We start from the raw sequence: 5726 nt of genomic DNA, 5'->3' as shown, positions 1-5726 counted from the left end.
CAAAAGAATTTGTTGCTAAAAGTGAAATATTTCACTAAAGACCTTTAAACGGGTCAAAGTAACGGATTCACAAAGAGTTCGATAATATATAAAAGCGATGGATATCGCTAAGTTGACTAAACTAGTAGGAATAACGAAATTACGTTATTTCAAGTTACATTATGTCGTATGAGGTACATAGATGTTTTGTAACCAAAAAGATAGTACAATAATTTTTCTGGTAATACTAACAATCGGTCAAAATATGAGCAATGCTCAATTGATATTCGAAAGCAAATGCATGAACTTAAACTCGATAAATTATGTAAGAAAAGGTTTCGAGGACGAAACCTCTTTAAGGGGGGTAGACTTGTAACATCCCAAAAACGGGTTTGGTAATCAAACCACGTTAATAGTAAAGACGGGTAAAATGCCGTTAGTGGTAAAAATTAACCCGGTAAATATTAGGACTCAAATAAATAAACCTAATATTAATTAAAAAGGGGGATAAATACTTTGAGAAAACAAAGTATATAAAAAGGCCAAATTAACGGGACTTAAAAACATAACAGGTTATAATTTCCCGAACCCGTTAAAATAACTAGGAGTAATTAACCTAGTTAGTGGCTTGTGATTAAGTGACTAATGGTGAGGCATAGCTTTATTTGATCAAAAGAAAACCCGAGGGACCAAAACCGTTAAAATGGGAAACTTGAAAGATTAAAACAAAATAAACACCACCAAACACACACTTAGGTGTGTTTGGTCGATTAAAAACGCAGGGAACGAGCAGGAGCTTCACCAAAACCCTAACTCTCACTAAATCAATCAATTGAAGGCTCTAATCTGGTCCAAATCGAAATCCGAGCACGTATTAGTGATCCCCACTGAAAAAGGAGTCACAAGGTATGTAAATTTTATGAAAAATCTCTAGTTGGATTTCTAGGTAAACTTAGAAATCTGAAATTTGATGGTTGCATGTTTGTTATATGATGAAATTATGAATGATTTGATGTCTAGGAGTAAACCCTAGTCATTTACTTGTTGAATTGATGTTCATAATTGTGAATTCATGATCACCCGATTATGTGCTAAATGAGTTTTGTAGAAACATGATGAACCCTAGAATCATAATGGTTAAATTGTGTTAGTAGAACTCCCTGAAGTTGGATTTGAAGTTTGATGTTAGTACTTGTTACTTATGCTAGAATTTAAGGGTTTAGAACACTTAAATAGGCTGGAGAAATTTGATGTTTCGTGTTGCACACAAGGTGCTTGATGAAATGCTTGAACAAGAAAATATAACAAAACTGATTGGGATTAAAAATTATTGGGCTGCAGTTTTAAAAAAAATCATATAAAATCATTGGAACGACCTGTGAGGTTGAGCCTTATATGCTCAGAAAGCTATTGAAACATACTACGTTTTATGTTTGAACATGTTTGTTAAATTCTGATGTTAAACGGGTCAAAACAGTGTCCGAAGTCGGCTGAACTGTTTTGACAGCAAGCTGATTGGAAGCATTTTTTTTACTTCAGAGCTGATTTTGTAAAAATCATATAAAATCATAGGAACATCGTTAGAAGACGTACCATATATGCCTAGAAAGCTATTTTAGAGTTCTACGATCCATTTTTGAACATGTTGATCTAATTCAGTTTTTAAATGGGTCAAAATGGTCAATTACAGCAACTAAATACAAAATCACTGCACTTTAGTAATGTTCTTATTAACCAAGAAAAAGGCATAGGATTGTACATACTTGCTTTAGGCATGAAGTATTGACTGTTGGGAACAAATAACACTTTATGTGACGTGCTTAAAGTGTTTAAAATCACTTACTAACTAGTTTGTATAAGTAACTTCACTAACGGGTCAAACGGTTAATGAATGAAAAGAATATTGGCATAAAACTAGTTGTTGAATATATGACATGTTTTGATTGATAAGTGTGTAAAAAAAAAAAGAGACCATAGGGTGATGGCCATTGTATAGAATGACCAATCTAACCATCTTATGGATGTTATGATATAGTTTGACTCTAAACAAGCTAGGTGGGAGCTTGGAAAGGAACGGGTCAAACGAATGATGGATGCGAAGGATGTTTGCGCGAGCGCGAGGTAAGTAAAGCTTACACTTTTTTTTATACGTATTTACTTTATAGATTATAGACACGACCAAGGTTATATCCGAAATATGGGTTCCGACACGAAATGATACGGGCCAGGAAGAATAAAAGGATAAAAAACCATGTTTAATGACAAAAAGGGGCGAAATGGGTTAAATAATGAAATGGTAAATAAATACCATTCAAATATAAGTGCAAAATGTTGGTCGTTTAGACTAAACAGGTCAAATGGTAATGTTAACACCTTTTGACGAATAACGACTAACAAGTGCATGTCAAGTCTAATGCTCACAGGGTAAAACGGCTTATGGAATTTACGTGGCTATGAATCAGCAAATTATTAAGGCAAGGTATTAAAACGGGTCAATACTTTGACCCGCGCCAGGTACGCGTAAATTTGGTGAAGATATGTGAATACCTTAATGTAGAAAAATGACATGTTAAAGTAGAGAGTGGGATTTAAACTTAAATGATTAAATTTTCTCTAACGGGTCAAAATATGCATTTAAGCGTAGACGGGTCAAAATCTTGTAAAAAGGTAATAAGCCGAATGCATAAAAGTCTAAAAAAAATTATTATTAAGTCGGATGTCGGACTTTAATTCCATATGATGGAGAATCAAATTACAAACATGTAGGAAGAAATGGTAGGTCAAACGGACAAGCGAATTTAAAGATACGAAAGATTTCGTGTCAATTACGGCAAAATGGAGAGGCTGAATGCAGGGGCCACCGTAACTTACGGGGCCACCGTAACTTACGTTGCCACCGTAAGTTACGGTGGAGCTGAATTATTTACGGTGGTTGCCTACTGTTGTACGGTAGGAAAATTTTATTACAGAGGCCACCGTAACTTACGGTGCCACCGTAAGTTACGGTGGAGGTTATTTTCAACTTTTTGTTTTTGGAATCAATGGTTTCCCGGACTCGTTTGGACACGTTTTAAAACCCGTAAGACTAAAGCATTTCGTGTTTATGAAATGTAGGTACATTTTGGATGCCGGAAGACGATCAAGCTCGACGAAGGACCGAACACGATATAGATACATGCTTCCGCACTCTAACACATTGCAAATGTTTAACAACGAATTCAACCACGTTATGTAGAATAACTTATGAATTGTAAAAGTTTTAATAAATTCGTATTTTTATAGTATGTGTAGGCTTAACTACACATCTAATTGTTGGCGTATACATATAAGATTGTTAATTAGTAACTAGGGTGTTACAGATGATGACCATACCCACCCCGACTGACCGCCACCGCCGGTGGTTGTACCAGCCTCCGCCACACCCCCACTACGAATCTCTCTCTCTCTCTCTCTCTCTTCTGCGACCCCTCTCTCCGTTCACCACCTCCTCCGGCCCCTCTCTCTACTCTCTCTCTCATCGTTTCACCGTCAACCTTTAGGAGGGTTTTGCTCAGATCTGAACTGGTGCGGCGGCATTGGTGTACGGTAGGGTGTGGCGGCAGGGTTTAGGGCAGGAGAAAGAAAATGGGGGGGGGGTTGTAGTGGTGGTCGATTGTGCGACTTGGGGTTTCAGTGGTGGAGGTGGTTGCTTCGTGAGCGGCGGCGGTGTGAACGGGGTTGGCGGTGAACGATGGTGAGGGGGTGGGTTTTTTTACCGGTGGTCCCGATGGCTGTTTGTTTATTGATTCGGAATTGTTAAATCATCTGCACACTGATCTGGAACATTGTGGGTATGATGGGTTTCTTTTGATTTTGGGTATGCTGGGTTTCTTGAATGTTTGAATATGTGGTTTTTTTTGAAAATGTTGGTGCTTTTTGAATATGTTCATCAGGCTTTTTGAGTTTGGGTATGCTGGTGCTTTTTGATTTTGGGTATGCTGGTGCTTTTTGAATATGTTCATCAGGTTTTTTGAAAATGTTGGTGCTTTTTGATTTTGGGTATGCTGGTGCTTTTTGAATATGTTCATCAGGCTTTTTGAGTGTTTGAATATATGTGGGTTTTAATCCGTTTTTGATTTTGGGCGATGATGATGCAAAAAAAAACCCCGTATATTTTGATGTCGAGGGCGCGACAAGGATGGTGGAGGGTAGGTTTTTGAACCTGCAACCCTACTTTTGCAGCCTCTGATTATCGGAAAATCTGAGCCAAAACCTCGTTTTTTTTTAAGATTCCACTCGTTTTTTTTATTTTTGTTTGTTGGGTTTTTATTTTTTTTTGAGGCGTCGATGATGATAACAATATATCTGAGACACCTCCCGAGTTTGCGATTTCTGGGTGCGTTCATTTTTGCGTAAAAAAATTTTTGTAAAAAAAAAAATTAAACCGTAAACATTTTAATGTAAACCGTAAAGTTTTTTAACGTAAAACGTAAAAACGTGAAACGTAAAAAGTTTTACGTAAAACGTAAATCGTTAAAAGTTTTACGTAAAACGAAAAACGTTTAACATAAAACGTAAAACGTAAAAAGTTTTAACGTAAAACGTAAAACGTAAGAAGTAAAAAGTAAAAAGTAAAAAGTTTTAACGTAAAACGTAAAACGTAAAAGGTTTTACGTAAAATGTAAAACGTAAAATTTTTAACGTAAAACGTAAAAAGTTTAACGTACACCGGATGCTAAAACGGCGCGTTAAAACGGGACGTAAAAAATGGGGCGCAAAAATGGCTTTTGTAAAAAACGTGACGTAAAAAACGGCGCGTAAAAAACGGCGTTAAAAAATTGGCGCGTAAAAATCGGAGTTAAAGAACGGCGTTAAAAATGGCGCGTAAAAAACGGCGTTAAAAATTTGGCGCGTAATAATCGGAGTTAAAAAACGGCATTAAAAAATTGGCGCATAAAAAACGGCGTTAAAAAATTGGCGTGCAACAAACGGCGTTAAAAATTTGGCGTGTAAAAACGTGGCGTTGAAAAAACGGCGTTAAAAAACGGCGCGTAAAAATTGGCGCGTAAAAAATAACGACGCTTGAAAAAACCCGGCGTAAAAACGGCGCGTCAAAAAAACATAAATTGTAAAAAGTTTAACGTAAAACTTAAATTGTAAAAAGTATAAAAAAAGTTTTAAAAAAATCTGAATTTTAAAATGTTTTTAATAAAAAAGTTGTTTTTAAAAAATAAAAAGTAATATAATAATAAAAAAAACCAATAAAAAACAACAAAGACAAAAAGACAAAATAGAGTTATTTTACCAAATTACCCTTTTGGATTATAATATTAAAGACATAATAAGACAAAAATCATTTAATATTATTTTTTGTTACTTTTAATCTCATCCATCCATCTTAGTGATCTAAAGGCTAGAAAGTGGTTTCATGGTTCTTACAACTAGAGGTGGTTTTCATTTTAGCGATCCCATATATATATATATATATATATATATATATATATATATATATATATATATATATATATATATATATATATATATATATATATATATATATATAGGTTAGGGTTGCAGAGTGAACAACCTCACAAGAGTGAAATGTGTGAACTGATCATAGCCCTTTATTATCTTTTTTGTTGAAAAAGGTAGCATTGTAATTGTACATTAAGTTATTATTAATTATTTATTTTAATTAATATATGGAAGTTACACTTTCCTATTTTTTGTGATTACCCAAAATATCTTTTAAATTTAAACAAGATCTA

The 5726-nt window shown here is 34.8% G+C and overlaps 1 long non-coding RNA gene across 1 annotated transcript; it reads left to right on the top strand.

Annotated features, from left to right (window-relative positions):
• The first annotated feature begins 736 nt into the window (after window positions 1–736).
• LOC110941601 lies at window positions 737–3276 on the top strand. Its single transcript, XR_002594196.2, has 3 exons — window positions 737–885; window positions 2015–2493; window positions 3094–3276. It is a non-coding gene; the product is annotated as an uncharacterized LOC110941601 (long non-coding RNA).
• Window positions 3277–5726: the final 2450 nt, after the last annotated feature.

Source organism: Helianthus annuus, chromosome 1 (assembly GCF_002127325.2).
Source record: "Helianthus annuus cultivar XRQ/B chromosome 1, HanXRQr2.0-SUNRISE, whole genome shotgun sequence".
NCBI lineage: Eukaryota > Viridiplantae > Streptophyta > Magnoliopsida > Asterales > Asteraceae > Helianthus > Helianthus annuus.
The sequence above is the reverse complement of the archived record's forward strand: the minus strand, read 5'-3'. Positions and strand labels throughout refer to the sequence as shown.